We start from the raw sequence: 19325 nt of genomic DNA on the forward strand, positions 1-19325 counted from the left end.
AGGCTGCGAAAAAAAATTGAAGTCTTGCGTCAAATGGCTTTTTGTTGGCAGCATTTTAAACAAAACGTGTCTGAAAAAATGTCGCAAATAACGCAAATTGAGTATAGAACAGTCATAACGTTTTTAACAAAAGAAGGGTTAGCACCTAAAATTATTAAAGAAAGGCTGGATGGTGTGTACGGCCAAAGTTCTTCTTCGTATTGTGTAGTGAAAAAATGGGCAAAACGTTTTCGAATGGAGCAGGATTCCCTTGAAGATAATTCAAGAACTGGTCGACCACTGGAGGTCATAACGGAGGATATTGTTGGATTGTGGAAGAGGTGGTATTGAGCGATCGACGTTTAAAGGTCGAGCAAATCTTAGAAATTAATAAGCTTTCTTATACAAGTGTTCGTCGTATCCTGCATGATCATTTAGTTATGCATAAGGTTAGTGCAAGACGGGTTCCTAAAAACCTTTCGCCTATTCAAAAACAACGCCGTGTGGTCTTTTTTGGAACTCTGTGGGTCGGAAGCGAATCCTGTGATAGGAACTATTGTGACGGAAGATGAAACTATGGTTCTTTACTGTGCCCCTCTATCGAAAAAAGAATCAATGGAGTAGCGTCTTAAGGGTGAAGCACTTCCAAAAAAATTCAGAGTCTGCCAGTCAACAAAAAAGATGATGGCCACGATCTTTTGGGATCGTGAAGGAATTCTTTTGATAGATTTTAAAGAAACTAATACCACTGTCAATGGTAAATATTACGCAACATTATTACATAAATTGCGAGACTGCATTCATGTAAAACGTCGAGGAAAACTGACCAGATTCGTGCGTCTTTTGCACGATAATGCACACTGCTGGTGATTCACAAGCTGCCATTTTAGAGTGTGGGTTCCAACAGATAGATCATCCTCCCTATATTCCAGATATGGTTCCCAGGGACTATTATTTGTTTGGATATTTGAAAAAAGACTTACGTGGACGGCGGTTTAACGACGAAGTTGAATTAAAAGGGCCTGTTTTAGCTCATTTTGCAGACAAACCAAAAGAATATTTTTTTAAAGCGTTAAAGTTGTTAAAAAAGAGATGTAATAAGTGTATTGAAGTTGAGGGGGATTATATTGAAAAATAATAAAAAATTGTTGTTTCAGATTCAGGCAGACTATATGTTTAGCTTGTTTACGCTAAATTCTCCAGAGATATTTTTGACTAACAATAAATTTCCCACAAAGCTCCCAACAATCAGTTTATTTTGTCCATAAATCCCAGCCAAAAATTTCTTCCAGTCCACGAAAACGAGCACCATCAGGCAACCTCGTTGGAAAACGTACATATTTTTATTTGCAACCGACATTTTCGGAACACCAGAAAGCCAAAGATCGTTATCGCTGGTTGCGAACTGAGCCGCGATAAACAAAGTTTGATTCCGATAAAAAAAGTTCAGAAAGGCGACGCGAAAAGCAAACTTCTATAGGAATATCCATCAATCATTCCACGGCCATTTTTACTGTGTACTTGCCAGCATCAATCGACTTTCCGATCTTTATACAAGCCCTAGTAGACTGAAATTGCTGTTTGAGGCGAAAATAAACAAAATACACAAATTTGTTGCTTCGAAATGCGAACATCTGGGGGGAACTTGTTTAGCATAATATTAAACTTTTGATGAAATGTTCGGAAAGGCAATATGGTCTCAAGGATTCTGCAATATCAATTTCAAGAGGATCTGATCATTCTATATTCTTCTGAAATCATGACCATTTAACAAAAAGTTGAAGTGTAGATTTACGGTAACGATGCACCAAATTCCTCAAACACGTCGTTTTCATTCCACTTGCGCTAAAAAATCGATTTTGGGGCATCAAATATCAATAAATATTTGTAATATTTGTTTTTTTTTTAGCTTGTTTAACAATAGTATATTATGCAACAAGTGCGGTAAACGGCATTTAACTCAGGAGTTTATTTGACACGAGCGGGCGAGTATTTAATAAACGATTCACTGACATGACCGTCAGAATTGACAAACGTCAAAATTCAAAGAGTGGGGAATATCTCCGGGAACATTCGATTACTCCCAAACACGTGCGGTAAAATCCCGGAAATGTCCGAGGTGGCTCGGATCCGTGGGAAACGAAACTGACGTGGTATAGTGACGCTTCCCGCACGCTAGATCGGTGTGTAATTAGGTATTTTACAGACGGGAGTAGAAAAGAAATTAAAGATATAAAATGTTGCAGAGACAGACATTCGAAAGGTTTTGATATTTTAAAAACAAATCAGATTTCTTACTATTTCCAAAGTTCCCACGCTAAGATATTACATCAAGTTTTTCTGGAACCAAATAACCTGTGGTTCGTGTGACAAAAATATTAACAAATTGAACAAAAAAAAGTTTCCCTTTTTCTTGTTGGTTGCGCAAGTACTACGATTGTATTTAATAGGTAAACTATTATAAGTTCCCGAAGGTTTAGATAGCTTGTTGTCTTTTTGCTATTTTTTTGTGACATCTGACAACAACGGAACCAAAGGTAAACTATCGGATGTGGTTCTAAATATGTTTAACAAACAGGTGAATCTGGGGGGAGCATTAAAAATATCAACCGACATATGCCGACATATTTGTTTGTATGTCCGAAATAATATTTATTTAAGCGCTAGAGCTACCGCTAAACCTTCTGACCACCCTTGCATAAAGTAATTTTATTCAAATTTTATAAAGGAAATGTTTCCATTTTTCGTTAATGTAAAGCGGTTAGAAAAATTTGAGGAATTTGTTTGATAGTGTTGTCAGGGATCCTAAAATAAATAATAATATTAACTACCAAATTTATGAACAAATGGTTATAACCAGTCACCAATCTAATATACGTTTTACCATATAATTAGAAACACATAATAAACTCCCATTCTTAGATATTCTTCTCAATAGAAAATCAGACCTAAGATTACGCAATATAACAAAACGTATTCATATATTTTGTGGGTCAATTTGCTTACTACCGTCTGATTTATTGGTTCAAAAATGCCTACGTTAATAGCTTTAGTACAGTCATGACCGATTATCGTGTGTCAAACTATAATGGTTATCGCAAGCTATCACTGCCTCCTGCCACAAAAAGCATCAAATTCATAAGTTCGAAAACTGAAATTCAATAATATGTAACCAAATGTTTTTTTTTTAATCCGACGGCTTTTGTGTTAGATGTATAATGCTAATAAAACCAATATGTACGTGATAGCTAAGCGAAACACACGCATCATACCGTTTGAAAGTTATAGTGTTCCTCCTGTTTTGAAAATTCCCGAAACGACATGTAATCAATAACCCGTTTTTTGACGATTTCTTTTTGTTCGAACTGGAAACGATCGGTACCGTACGCACCGACAGTATCTGAAAATGGGGGCGATCAGTTCTGCCAACTTGGCACGCTGCGATAATTTTATTTGCATGTCAGCCGTGCACTTTGCAATTAGCCGGTATTTTCTCGACGCCCGGTTTTTAGGCTAATTTGAATATATACCGCATGTTTGCATTCAAATTGGCGTTCCGATTTAAATAATTCGCCGATAACAATAAACAATTCGATTTGACGCTGAGATTGGACACGTTTACAAAAAAAAAAGCTTCTGCGGGTGCGTTGGTTGAGACTTAAAGGCGTAAAATAGGGACGAATTAAACCAAAAATCCATCAGTACGCCGGAACTAATTGATAAAAAATAAGTCTTAAGCAAAAATCGAAAAATTTAGAGGAATTTTATTATCCAATTTGTTTTAATTCAACCCTGTTTTTCTGAAATTTAACTTTTCTGCTCCAAGTGGTTTTATTGAACTCTTGGTGCAAACTGGGTTGATTAGATATCTTGATCTCTCCGAAAAGCCGCGTCATATAATTATTGTTGAACGTCACTTGCAAATTCATTTAATTAATTCATTTTGTCTGTTAATCGGACACCCGTATTTTGTTTTCATTCAATTTGTTTGGTAAAATTAAATCGGCGACGACGCACGCCACTGGCGCCGGAATAATCCTCGACGGCCTCGCTCTTGTCAGTGTTTTTTTTAATTAATACATGTTTATTCCGGCCGCGATTGATATTTATGAATTCGACTACCGAATTCCACGGAACACCGCCAGTGGGTAGGCCCGGGCATACCGAAACCCATAAAAGATAATTGATCGGGGCCGTTTAAAAAAGAAACACTCGCGCAGGACGGACCGGGCCGTTAAAATAAAAATATTTTTTTGTTCTTGCGAGGTTTTTTTAAAATTATATGCATTACTTTTGCGTCCCGAATCGCCGCCGCCGTATTTCTGTCGCGCTTTTTCTTTTTTACTCTCGTCTCTCGGATATTTGCTCGCGTATTATCGAAACGCTCGAATAATGGCAAAAACTTATATCTGGTGCCATTAAAATTGTAAGCTGTCAGCTTTTAAGTGGTCCGCGGCGCGGCGCGCCAAAGAAATCGGCTACCAGGTGCGACCAAACGTTCCCAGCGTAATTTATAACCCATAGATCATCGACGCTCAGCCCGATGGGAACATCGACAGTTTATCGACCATGCTTCAAGATTAACACATAAATACTAGCCAGTTTACCGAAATTCTTTTCTCCACTACTTCCTGATGATGACGTAGAAGTTTTTTATGACGACGCGACATCAAGAGGGCACTGTAATTAACCAAATCGTCGGAAATTAATATAGGTAGGGGATTATGGTAAATCAAGTGATCGGGAAGATCGATTGTTACGGTTTTGCCAAGGAAACGACTTTTAAAATAGCAAATACACATTTTCTGTAACCTTCAAGGCGTCTATATACATGGATTTCTATTGCAGATAAAAATGTACGCAACCAAATAGACTTCATCATCAATTTTTCAAAAAAACTTCCGCAGGCTACTGCAACTTGCTAACGTAAAGATTCAGGAATACCATAAAAAATGATAAAACCTACCCAGGCGCAGATGTATTCACAGATTTTAGTCTCAGCAGTAAGGATAGAAGTGCCAGAAGAAGCAAATACAAACGTTAAATGAAGACGACGTTGAAAACACATGGAGACAGATTAAAACATCCGTAGTTGGGGTGAGTCAAGCTAAGCTGAAAAGTACCAAAACTAAAAACAAAGCTTGGATCACCGATGACATCCTGAAATTAATGGACCGCCGTAGATCATATAGAAATAAAGACCCTATCGATCCTTAAAGAAATTAGAAATTAGACTGAGATTAGACAAACGAAAGACAATTGATTAACAGGACAGTGCAACGATATACAGCAGTTAAAAGTCAAAGTTAAGAGTGCTTCACATAATATTACTCGAGAAGACGGGATGGATATCTCCACGCCAGAACTCATACACGTTATATCAAGCGTAAAAAATGGAAAGGCACCAGGACCAGAAGAAATACAGATGGAGGCCTTAAAACCGTTGGGGAACATAGCGCTTTGACTGTTAGGTTTCCTAAACTGCATACTTGACTCAAGCCAGCTTTCGTTACTCTGTCAAAGGAAGCTAACTGCAGGCATTGCAAAGATTATAGAAACATCAGTTTAATGAGCCATGTATTGAAGTTGTTCTTGAAAATTATTCACTCTCAGAATATACGTAAAATGCGAAGAAAACATTGGTATGTCTCAATTTGGTGTAAAAAGTGGTTTTGGTACAAGAGAGGCGCTGTTTAGCATACAAGTTCTCATACAAAAATATCTAGATGTGAACGTTGATGATGTATATCACTGTTTCGTATGATAGATTATACTATAGTGAACAATATAGGTCTGGACGTTCAGGAAATTCAGATAATAGCCAACTTATACTGGAACCAGACAGCTGACATAAGGGTTAACGACCAGACATCTGAAGAAGTGCCTATTATGAGAGGATTTCGACAAGGATGTGTGCTCTCCCCCACTTTTTTTAAATTTATACACAGAAAAATTCTTCAGGGAAAGCGTCGAAGAAAAAACTAACGCTAATGGAATTGAGAATGTTAAAATATATACTTTTTCTTGCCTCCTACATTTCAAAAATTGGAATACCATTTCTGTAAATATTCACAATCCAGACAAATTTTGTATAGTTTGAAAGGATGATACAGGAAATATTACCCAACGTCCACTGTGATACAGTGACAATGTCAACAATATACTTATTCGTTTCTAAAGCTTCTTGTTTAGTGAATTATTAAATATTCATACAATTGGTAGTTGGGTTTTCCCAGTAACAACAAATAATTACTTATTGGGGGAAAGTCCGTCAAACGCCAAGACGATATACTTTGAGGCACACCATACAAAATTATTTAAATGAGGTCTTTGACTTACTTCCGCGCATTACAGATCTTAACCAAATAGAACAGTTGTGAGATTAAATGGATAGACAGCTTAGCTTAGATACTTTACGTGAGCTTAGATAAAGAGCTAATATTGTTGACGAAAAGTTCCATGGAAAATGACAAAGATTGAATATAAAGCTGCTTAAATCGTAACTTTAAGTAACAATGATTTTTGTAATATCGTGTCTGCAGATTTAGGCTACAATTAAAAAAAAATATACACATAAAAAATCGATTTAGCAGTTCGCGAGAAAATTAACTTTGGAAATGACCCAAATTTTAGTTGCGTTAATTTTAGTACGATGTTTATTTATCGGGTCGTCTTGCCTGTCAAACGGCAAATTGCGTTTAATATGATGAATTAATAATTTTTTTAGGATGATCTTTTTTTTTTTTCAAAAACCGACACTTTTTTGCAACGTTTTAAAAAAAAATAAGTCTCCGGTACAGACGGCATCTTGAAAATATTTTAACTGAATGTTCCCCATTGATTAGAGTACAATCCCAAATTTTCAAACTTTTGCTTATAATCATAGTTTTCCCACAACAGGGTAACGAAGTTACAGTGAAACACCCTGTACAAATACATTCTAGCCGTTGATAGGTAACGTGCGTTAAAGAACAATAACACAGGTTTACAGTGATTTTGATGTTTGAAAGTTGTTGCTTATTCGTATATTTTTTTGGATCCTTTTCCAAAAAACGCCATATTTTTTTATAGGGCTCTATATTATAAAAATGATATTTTATTAATATAAATACCTATGACATGGATATGTTTGTTCCATGTTAGGCGTCAGCACGTTCGGTACATTTAAAAGAAACGTAAAAAAATTTAAGACTTCTTTGGAAGAAAATAGACTACCAAGAATATCAATGGATGCTTTGTGACGACAAAAAGTAAATATCATTAAACGAAAGAACCGGAGAAACCATGATATTAAGTAGATAAAAAAAAATTAATGAAGATGATTAATACAAGAAAAATAAAAACCAAAGAAAAGCATCGCAGATTATTTTTTTAGAGCATCATTTTTGAATGCGATTTGGGTGGCCCTTTGTTTAACATTTACGTTTTTCGTTCACTTACGCACATTTTTGTAGTTTTTTTTTAAGTCAGTGTCCTACACCCTTTGTTTTTTATTGAAATAGTTTTTGATTTTCGCTTGGATTGACTGGAGATACTTAAAACTGATTTTTAATTGAGAACTTGTTAATTAGTTTGTTCTTAATTAATGTTGAGTTCTTAATTACATGCTATTACCTTCTTAAAAACTTTTTAAAAAATCAGATCGTCTGAATGTTGATAGAGAATTCTTTTGACAATTCTAAGATATTTGTTAAGTTAAGATTCTCGAAAGGGAAATCGTACAATATTCAATTTCAAATCCAAAGGAAATTATTAACAGATTCCCAATTTGGTGCCTTATATACAATGATTGAGCATGCGGTTGATGGGTTTGAGGAGGTCCTGTCGACTTCGGTGTGCGGCCTGAGCAAGGCATTCGACTGCGTGGATACTAATACACTTCTTTCTAAACTTGAATACTACGGAATGCGTTAAAATACCCTAGCCCTTTTAAAATCGTATTTGACAGGAAGAGGACAATATATTGTCTGTAATGGAACTTAAATTAAATTCCGATAAAACAAAGACTCTAATTTTCAATACCAACAGAAGAAGTAAAAAATCTGAACCGGTCAAACTCCTTCGTGTGAAAAAACGTGAAAAAATATTTACAGAACATATTGATGCGGTCTATATTCCACCCGACGTGGATACCTCGACTGACGAAGAAGACATGAACGATAACATAAATCTGCAAGAGTTTGGGGAACCAACCGATATAGTTGGAACTTTCGAGTTACATACTACACCTGTCTTCCAACAGTCCTGTAATTCATCAACTACTGAACCTGAATGGGACTCATCAGATGATGAAACCCCGGAATTCAAAAGAAGAAGTATGCTTTCTGCAAACTACAGGCTTACTTCTACTGTCAAATGGAAGAAAGGTCAGATTGAGTACACTCACACACCTATATCCGATGAATTTAGATCATGTGAGGAACTAAAAAATAGGCTTTCTGGAAAAACTCCGCTTTGCTTTTAAAATTTTCGGTAAAATATGATCAAGACAATAACCGCCATGAATTCTCGTTGTCAAAAAATGAACTTTTAAATTTTATTGTTCTCGGGTTATCATTCATTGCCACATATTTAGCAATATTGGTCTACTGATGAAGACAAAGGAATTCATCTTTCAAATCAGGTTCTATTTGGAAAACAATCTACTTTTGGTTGTTTTCTATCGAATTTGAACTTTCTTTTGTATATTTATGTATAAATTATATGTTACATCTTATGTGCCCCAAAACATTATTTAATGTTTTTTCCTAGTGGTTTCGAGTTTTTTTTGACACATATAATATATATAATATATTCTATATTCTAATATATAAGCTTGGGATAAATTATCTTTCCAACAACAGTCTTTTTATCTGATCAGTAGTTCCTAAAAAAAATTAATTGAAGCAATATCACCAAAAACCACACACGTCAATGGTGACACTCATGTTTTACTTCCGAATTTTTTTCCGTAGGACGTCTCATCGAATTGTAAAATCGCCAATAAAACAGACGGTGTCGTCAAATTCACAGTCAAGCTAATCGGCAATTTGCGATGTTGGCAAATGACCAAAACAATCAGACGACCGCGTGAGAGAGATGAGCCACGCTTTGCGCGTGTCAGACCGACGATGACGCGACGCCGCCAACGAATTGAAATAGAAGCAACTCACCTGAGTGCATTTTAAATAGAGGTCCGTTCTTAAGCAGGTTAACAACCCTGAGCAAATTGGCATATTAATAGGTCCGACAATACGGGGAACGATCAGGCAAAACTGTGACTAACTTTGAAAGTATGTTATTAAAATATTTTGGAGGTTATACCGGAAATGAAATGGGCCATAGAATACCCTAATATTTATTCATCGAATATATCAAAATAAACTTATGTCCTAAATTTAAAACTTATGCAGATACAGGGTCATAAAAGTCATTTAATTTTTTCGTTTTTTATTACTTACGTTCACAATTTTAAAAATAGATTTTAAAAATTCGCATATGGAGATTTTCTGGTATGAGAAATTAAATTTAATTTCTGAAAAAAGAGGGTTGTTTTATGGTATTGTCTAAGTGTAAATTGTGTTATTGTTCGATACGTGCATTTTAAGCCGTTTTCACGATTTATTTTATATTTGAACTTAGCAATGCGATCCAATGCAAAATACTTTTTGCCGTGTCGGTAAAAATTATTACAATTCCTTTAAGTTATTAATTAATTTAAATATGTTACTTACTGTTTAGTTTTTCTAACTTAAATTAAAAGAGATTTTGGTTCTGAATTAATGTTTTAATTAAATTAAGCTTTGATCGGTTTTTATTCAGTAAACAATTGAAATCGTAATTTTAACAGTTATGTGATATTTGAAAGTTATTATTTACCCAAGGACATAATAGCTTTTCAAATTCAATGCATTTTTTTTTCTTTAATATTTTTGTTTATATACAGAAATAACGCATACCAAATATCAAAACTAAAAACACAATTTTTAAGTTGAAATAATTAATTCAAATGATCGTGACTTCAAACCGCTGCTTTTCGATCGATACGGCGACATGTTATAATGTTATATAAGGTTATATAGGCCGAGAAGATAACTATAAGATAGCATAGTGGCCCTACTACGGTAAAAATTGATGCCCCGCAAATGGCTGTGATTTTTTCGTAGAGAAGGTATGGATCTTTTGCCCATTTGAGTTGCTACATTTGGTGTCAATATCGGTGTCGGATTAACAAACTTATATAATTTGTGCTTTCAATACTTTGTTCTTTCACGAAATTACATCAAATGTGGCCAATACGAGGACCTAATAGCATCTTAAAAATACAATGATGCCTATATATTTTCATTTAACAAACTGGAGAACGGATTTACACCAATATTTACATGTGAATTTACTAAACAGAATTCCCTACATTTTAGGTACAGAAGGTTTGGCTAATATGTTTTCGTGTACAAGAATTACAGGAAATATAACAAAGCAATTAAGTTACAAGTTAAATTTCTACTAGAACAAGCATGAGAAATATCTCTTTTATTTCCGCTTACATGTTTCATGTGCGATATCTAACATCTCAAAGTTGTTTTAAACCTTAAAACCTACATAAAAAATACATATTTTATCCTATCAACGGAGAAACAAAAACGTCAAATTAATTACAGAATTATACTGACGCCGACGTGGGTGCTGCAATTCTGCACTGCTTTTCTAGACCTTAACTCCTTTTTTGCATGAGAATTTAATTGGATGAAAAAATTGACAGTTTTGGTTAATTAGTTGGATAGACCAAGATGTTTTGTCGTATTTTAAAACGTCCTGTATATGCGCTTACGTCCGACAGGCACTCGCGAGCGCATTATGATTTATAACGGAAACATTAACCCCAATTAACGAAAAACGACTGCTAAAGGGCGGCAGTTACCAGTCGAGGGCATCCACTCCGAATTCGAGGGCCCCATCGCCTGCGAACGCACTTAGCCGCAAGATCGTTTTCCTAACCCGTCGGGGGGGGGGGGGGACGGCGGGGGGTTGATTTCGCGTGTTTTCGTAAGCGGAAAATGTGACCTTGAGCGCGATACGAAAAAGCGGCGGGACGCCGTCGAAGCAAAAATCGACGTCGTAAAAAAATTCTTGATAACGTAATTATGCTTTATTAAAGTTTTTACGCCCGGCCCCCTAGCGGCTGCAAAACTGAATGGGAAAGTGAGAGTGAGAATATTTAGTATAATTATTATTAATTTTTATTATTACTTTGATTCTCTACTTGCTGGCTCAATCGAGGAATAGGAATATAAAAAATAATGAAAGAAAAAAATTCGCGGTTTCTTCCCTAATTTGTTAATCGATATATTATTCTATTCCTTTTTTTATGGGACTTTTTACATGAGCAAAAATGTTTATACCACAATAAACCTAACATGAAAAAAAGTTGCGTAATGAGCAAATTTAATACGGTTTCTATCGAAGGGCAGATGAATTATGGTATGTTCACTGTTGATTGTTCTTCTGTGCTCATTTTTCGTCAATCAAAAGACTCCTTTTTTCAAAACAATCCTACTTGATGCTAGCAATCCATTTCAGGTGTATGTACGAGGTGCGGTCAATAAGTAAGGTAACTTTTAAGTTTTATCAAAAATTAATATTGTACCTGTGGGGGGGGGGGGGGAGATAATCAAAGAAAACAGCATGCAAAACTTTAACATTTGATCTTTCGATCAAATGCTTTTTTCCGTCTTGGCCATTCTGGGTTCTTCCATTGCGACGACTGGGATTTGGTTTTGACGTCATGGTTCGTCATCAGTTATGACCGTTTTGAGCATATGCGGATCATCATTGACGTCGTTTAACAGCTCTTGAGTGATGCTCCTTCGACGGTCTTTTTGTTCAAAATTGAGCGGTTTCGGAACAAATTTTGCTGGTACACGTTTTATGGTAAGAACTTCGAAAAAAAATGTATTTTTCAACACCACTTCTTCAACGTTTTCATCTATTAGTCTTCTCGGCCATCTTTTTTTTTGCTCAAAGTGGTTTTACCATACGCCGTTAGTAACATTTCAATTGTTTTGCATACGATACCAATTGTTTTTGTTCTCCTCTATAACTGTGGTGTCTGTCTTCATTACTTTCTCACCCTCTTTTATCATACGTTCCAATATTGATATTCTCATTAATCTGTGGCCTTTTTATCCCATTTCGGAGCTATATGTGAGTGTACTTTTAATCGTTTGCATGGTATAAGTTTGTCTTTTTTTCAGCAGTTATGTGTTAAAACCATAAGACCCCATTCTCAGTGAGCCTATACTATTTTTGGAATTTTACTCGTCTCACCACTAAACCTAAATGATAAAAGCTTAAAGTTGTAGCATTTTTTAACTCTTGTTTCATCTTCTAGTTTTCCAACTTGGTTATTCTTTCAAATACACATATATTTAGTTTTCTCGACATCAGCTGTTAGGCCTCATAGTTGACACCCCTCCTACTGTAGTGTTTATGTTGTTGCATTTTGCAATCCGAAACACTTAGTAACGTACATTTTCTTCAATATTTTTAGGGCGGGTTCAAAGGATATTTAAAAGAGCGTGGAGGTGTAGACCCTGCACCTTTGTCCTAGCCCGTTGACAACTATGAAGCTTCGCGATAACTTATTACCTATTTTTACTCTCGATCTCAAGTGTTCTTATTGGTGTGGCACTGCTGATATAATTTTTCCATTTATGAGTTTTATGAGTGTGTCGTAAGCTTAACGAAAAAAATGATGTCTCCCTCTGCTGCGCAGTTTCGATGTTCTTCTCCTGTTAGATCTTTTATATTTTATTTAAACACTCCGTAGTTTAATAGTATGACTAAAACTAGATTTTATAGATCTTCATTAAAATCCGGTGACGTTGTCAGAAATGTAATTTCAAAGATTCGAACCAAAATTTAATTTCTTAATAGTCATTTCAAAATTGTGAAAATGTATTAATTTTTTGTATTTTATATAATGCTTGTTCCTCTATATATTTGTTTTATTCCAGTTATTATTATTACTATTATTACTATTTTATTGCAAAAAACACAAATAGAACACAAAAAATAGAAAACTTAAAAGAAGCTGCTTAAACATGATTATTTAAAAAAATATATTTACACAATTATACGTTTTTGAAAAGTGTATAAAAAGTGCAATCAAATTTAAAGAACTAAAACTTCAGCTCGTATTTTAAAAGTTACATATGTTTTTTTCAAAAGTCTGAGTACACCTTACCTCTGCTCTTCTCTCTAATAATTTCCACATTAAAGATATTAAGCGATCCATCAAAAAATACATTTCACCACAACCTTCCAAAAGCAATGAGGCCGAAATCAATCTTACACTTGCCACTGTAGTCCTTCCTTACATTCAAAACATCACTGACCGCATATCAAAAGTTCTAAAGAAGTATAACGTCAAAACCAGATTTACCACTTGTCCAAAAATCTCTTAACATTTCGGGTCCGTCAAAGAAAAAATTCCATGTGAGATGCCAGGTGCTTACAACATTCCATGCATATGCGGCAAAGAATACATTGGGGAGACCGGACGAAAAATATTAACTAGACTCAAAGAATACGAAAGAGCCCTACGACCAAGACAAATAAACTCATCAGCTGTTGCCGGACACACTCATGAAACCGGACATAAAATTTTATTCTAAAATTTTTGCTTGTAATCAGTTCTGCTACCAACGAAAAATTCGACAGTTTGTAGAAATCTACCTGTCACCAATATGGGAATCAGTCATCCGAGAGGTTGTTTATGCACCTCATTTAGCTCCGCCCCCCTCAAACAATATATAAGCAGGTACTGAGTAAAATACGAGCCAGTTTCAGTCAAGCTTTGAAGACGCCAACAGGATGATTGGCGAACCGTCAGCAATTTCGAATCAGCAAAAACAGAGGGAGGAGGAATTCAGAAGCTTTGTTAAAAGTATTGCTCTATTTTTATTAATAACTAGCCTACCCAATAATAATAATGAAAAATGAATCCACTTTACAAGTACAAAAGACATTACGATGTACAATCTTCCCTCAACAATTTCATTCTCTGCGGCACATTTTTCATTTATTTTTTGTGGAGCCTCGCATTAAAACGGGGCCTTGGCCTCTTAACGACCCCCAGCCATGTGCCAAGTAAATAGCTACCCAATTCGATCAAAAAGACCGCGTAACAAACAATCTCCCGTCGGGCGATTCGGAAGTTTTGTAAATATTTTCAATAAGCCGAACATTTACTTAGCATTTTGATATCTTCGGCCTATGCCCTGTTGAATATTAATAAGAATAGCTTTGGGGTGTCGGAACATAAATCCCCAACTTATATTCTGCCCTATAAGTGTTTTGGTCGAGAGGTCTATGGAATTGAATAAAATTAGCAACCGATGACCCGCCATAGACCCGACGTTTCGGCTAATAACAATAAGACCCTTCAACGACGGCTTAGATAGAAACTACCATTTAATCATATCTTTTCTATTTGAATAGTATGCTCTAAGTTGCAATATTGCATTTAGCAAGGCTCACAACTAATCAAAATTATGTGGCTTTGTTTCGTTCAGTAAATAAACAATTATTATTAATAAAAGCTGCCCCCAATTTCTTTTCTCTTCTCTCCTTCTCTTAGAACCATAAAAAAATCATACAGGGGAAACTTTCGAAGTGGTTGCGAATCTAACTGAACGGCTCAAATGTTCTGAGTTATCTGGGGTGCCTCAAGGCTCCATTCTGGGGCCAATTTTATACTGTATATGTACAGGGTGTCCCGGGAACATTCACTCTATCTAAAGCCAAAAAAATCTATAGCAATGTTCTTTTGTAGGCCCGTGGATGTGATAAAAATACGGTGTGGTCGATTTTCATCAAGTAAAAGCCACCTCAGTTCAAGTATATTTTAGACTCCTATAACGTCAACCAAAATTTTAGAGAAACGTGACGACAGTAGCTATAGTGGCGAATTTTTAAGTGACTGATACTTTATTATTTTTATCATTATATTTAATATTTTGTATATTAATAATGATACTATGTAGAAATGTAATGCATCTTAATGTAGGCAGATAAATTCCTACGACGATTCTGGAATGGTTATGGATAATAGACTGCCCAGCAGGGTGTTCTATAAGGGAGGAGTAATAAACAGTAGGCAAAATTAATCACGTGGTTAGTTGTAAAAGCAATATATTTCTGGTCGAAGTATACCTCCGTGACACTTGTAAACACGTTAGATAGGATTTTGGCTGCGACCAAAGATCATAAGATGACACTTGAGCTTTATGCCATTATTCTGATACCAGCCGGCTGTACGATCCATATGAGTCTGTAGCTGTAGATGTGTTGCGGATTTTCATATGAAACAGCAAACAATAAAAAGGACGCATAAACATTGAAAAGTGAAGGACCCGGTGGGGTCCCTGAGGCACGCTCCAGAGAAGAATCTCTTACGATTTAAAGTTCAGAACTCGTATGATTTGAGTCTTTCCGGTAAGATAAGATAAGATATACCGGGTGTCCAAAAAATATGTAAATAATGTGAAAAGCGACTGTATTCATAAAGAAAATGAAAAATACCAAATGGAAGTCTCTATACTTCTACAAATCGTTTCACTCCTCTCACTCACCTTATATTTCTGCTAAAAAACACGAATGAAAAATACGAAAATAAATACAAATTTTACTACAAAATAAAAGCGTTTAATTTGTTTTTTTTTTCTGTCCTCCTCGTATATGGAAGCGGAATGTCAATCCGAGCAAAATGTTAATTGAATAACATTCAATCTACATTCTTAATTGAACACGAATTCCAACATCTCGGGTTATGCTCATTGCTTATAAATTAATTGCCCTATAAAATTAAATTAATGGAAAAATAACGTCGTATAATAATCCCAAAATGCGTGTTTATACATCTACTTTGGTTGCTATCGAAACGCGCAATGTTATTAGGACTATTTTGTATTTTATATAATTTTTCGTGTCCACCCTATAATGATTTAACTGGCCAGTAATAATTTAGCTGCATTCAATTATATTAAAAGAAAATGTAATCCTGTTTAGACACCTCCAAATGCAAACTTTGTTGGTGTCTAATATTTAAGAATCCATGGCGCGATCTAAATTTTAGTATTAAAGGTTGTAGGATGTTCCCAAAATGCTTTCTTACTGATTAAAGTCTATTTCACAAAAGTATGGAGTAACAAAATTTCATTTAGTATATAAAGGGACCACAGCGTGACCAAAACGAATACTTAAACCACTTTTTCCTAAGTGCAAAATTCTTTCTTATTATTCAATGCAGATTGTACCACCCCGGTTTGGGTGAATTAATGGGTTTGGCCTATTTATTATTATCCAATCCGTAACACTGAAAATGGTATGCCAAAGGAAATAATTTTATTTTAACATTAGTATTAGCCTTACCCTTAATACAAAAAATACATTATATATAAATTAAAAAATAAAAAATCATAATATTCTTCTGTGCTGCTTTTCTGATGTCACTTCATCAATGGCTTGATCAAATAGAAATTTCGCTTTCCATATGGTTGACTTCCCTTTTGCTGAGGGTGTTGGTTATATTTATGTCTCGCCACACTTTTGGTACCATATAACCTTCAGGAAAAAGAAAAAAAAAAGAAACCCAAAAGTTCAATCGACAGTTAAATTTGAATCTGATTATCGTGACACCAAATTTTTTTCTGTAAGTAATTTAGATCTTATTGAATAAAAATAGATAGATATCCCCATTTTTTTTTCTTACTGGTAAGACCAGCGTAGTGCCACTTCTTAATTGACTAGTCAAATTCGATAAGTAACATCTTGAAATTGTAAAGTGTTATCTATAATTATTTAATAAAATTTATTTTATAATAAATTATTATGCGTTTGTGATGTCTAATTTACCTATAACCCTCTTCAAAGAATCTCAATAAACATATCAACTCCATTAGATTTTCAGAACAAGCAATGGCTACCGCCTACATAACACATAATATAAATAAATATAAATTTCATTGTATTTTTAAAATTATTTTGATCAATTGGCAGGCCATTTGACTGGTCAATTGACACAAATCATTGAACGATTGCAAAGAAAATTCCATACCTTCAATTTTTGACCAATCAAAACCTGTTTTTTGACAGATCAGCATGGCAACGGATGAATTTTAGTGGAAATTTTCAACCAATCAATACGTTTCTTTTTGGTAGATAACCAAGACAAATTTTATATCGTTTATAGTGGCAGCATATTTTTCTGACAGTCCGGTTTTCATTTGTTTACATAATAATTATCATACATTTGAATTACAAAGCTAAATTGTTTTCTATATTCCTTGGCGAATATTTCCTTTGCTTTCTTGACCGAGGCGAAACATTTTTTTACTCCGTGCCGCTTGACAACTTCAAAACGGAAATAATTTTAAGGTTAGGGCTTCACTGAGTTGCCATGGTAACTAAATAAGAAAGTCGATCGAACCGTCTATGATTTGCTTGTCGGATGTCGAAAAATAAATTTTAAATATTCAATTATATTTAGCGATTACCACAGAAGGTCGAGGAATATTTTTACAAAAATTATCCCTCGTCTAGTGGTGCAAGAAGTGAATTTCTGTAAATGTTTTTAACTAGCCACTAGTTTTTCTTTTCATTCTGAATGCAAATGCAAATGTTTCCGTGAATAAACTTATCTTTAATGACAATACTAATTTGAGAATTTTGAATATTACGTAAATTTCTGTGCTACGCCTATGGACGACATCCAAATTGAGCGAAATAAGAATAATCAAGTAATAAATGGACATTGTGCGCCAATATTCCTTCCTAGCAGGCCAGCACATGATTCTGTAGCGAAAACATCACCTTATTGTTCTACCGAACACTTTTATCCCGTAAATCTCCTGAATTTTATATTTGGAATAGAAAAACAGTATGAAGCGTGATTTTCGGCGGATATAACGAAACCACTAAAAGCGATAAGACAAAAAGCAACACAAATTTTTTCCAGCTACGAATTGAAGCGTTTCCCGACCACTCGAACGATACGGAAATTCGTACTACGTATTCGTGCCGCTTTGTTTGAATTGAGATTAGCATCATCGACCTTACAAGACGTTTCGTTGTTTCCTTAATAGTCCGAATCCTTTAAAAGCTTTCATCTAATAGCGAACGTTCCGTGTTGCTCAGCGATTTATTTAGTTAGATGGAGCTACACGCCTATAACTAACTGCCGCTTTCAGGATAAAAACGACCTGTTTTACGGATAAAGAAGTAACGGAGGTATTTTAAGTGGACGTAAGTCGTTGCCAAGTGTAGCGCGCGCGATTTAAAACGTTTAAAAAAAATACACTACGGACAATTAAGTTCGAGCCTTCGATAAATTAAGGCAAGCTAAAGTTAATGCTAAGACATTGTTGCATCACTGTTCCTATAGAAATCATTAATTTATTCTTTTAAAGAGCCATTTCGTCGTTTCTAAATTAACCGGCGCAGTCGATAGGATCGCGTGATTACCTAAAGAATAATAACAAACCTAAAAAAAATCAACCTCTAGCAATCAGTCATCAAACTCTGAGTACAAATCGTTGAAGCTGATTGGGAAAAGCTGGGCAAGGCACATAGATTGCCACAATTGTCGCCAACAGTCATGAGATGGATACCGCATTTTAGGATGAAAATGGAACCAGTCCCGTATCAGTGGGTGGAAGAGGGATCGTGTGGTTCCCAAAATGGGTTAAGCAGGTGATGGAGTTTCCGCAAGAAATAGACAGCCGTCCAGACAAGAAACATTGAAGAAAATGAGAGATATATATGGTGGTATCTAAAGCATCAGAATGTGGTTTGGAAGAGCCAATCTTAAATACTAAAAAAATTTGTCTATTTCTTACAAACTAGGTGAAATAAAAATACTAATTGTTCAAAACGCAAAACTTAAACAAATACCGATAGAAGACTTGACCAAAAAAATCTTTTTTTTTATGAAAATGAAGAAAATATTACTAAAATTTGAGCCCATAAAACTAACGGGAAGAAGTCCATCATGTTCAATGGTTTTGTCATGATCTCATTAATGCGTCAAGACAGGCAAACGATTAACTTAAAAATATTTATGGGAATAAGTTTTATCGGAAATGGACTATATACATTGAATGATTTAACATTTTTCATTTGGCCCAGCCTATTGGGTGTACTGGTCCATAGAATACTAAGATTTGGTCAACTACTAGAAAATCATACTGTGCCCGACGCAAAAGAAAGCAATATTTTATTGTCGTCAGTTCGACGTCTTATTCACGTTTAACTATATACCTACTATACTACTATACCTACTACTACTACTACTATCGCTGTAAAGG

At 35.0% G+C, this 19325-nt stretch overlaps 1 protein-coding gene across 2 annotated transcripts in view; it reads left to right on the top strand.

The window, feature by feature from the left end:
* LOC132703257 (QRFP-like peptide receptor) overlaps nt 1-19325 on the top strand; it is a 118707-nt gene that overhangs the window by 39513 nt on the left and 59869 nt on the right. The gene's annotated exons all lie outside the window — the stretch shown is intronic.

This window comes from Cylas formicarius, unplaced genomic scaffold (genome assembly GCF_029955315.1).
Source record: "Cylas formicarius isolate icCylForm1 unplaced genomic scaffold, icCylForm1.1 PGA_scaffold_6__28_contigs__length_40554024, whole genome shotgun sequence".
Lineage (NCBI taxonomy): Eukaryota > Metazoa > Arthropoda > Insecta > Coleoptera > Brentidae > Cylas > Cylas formicarius.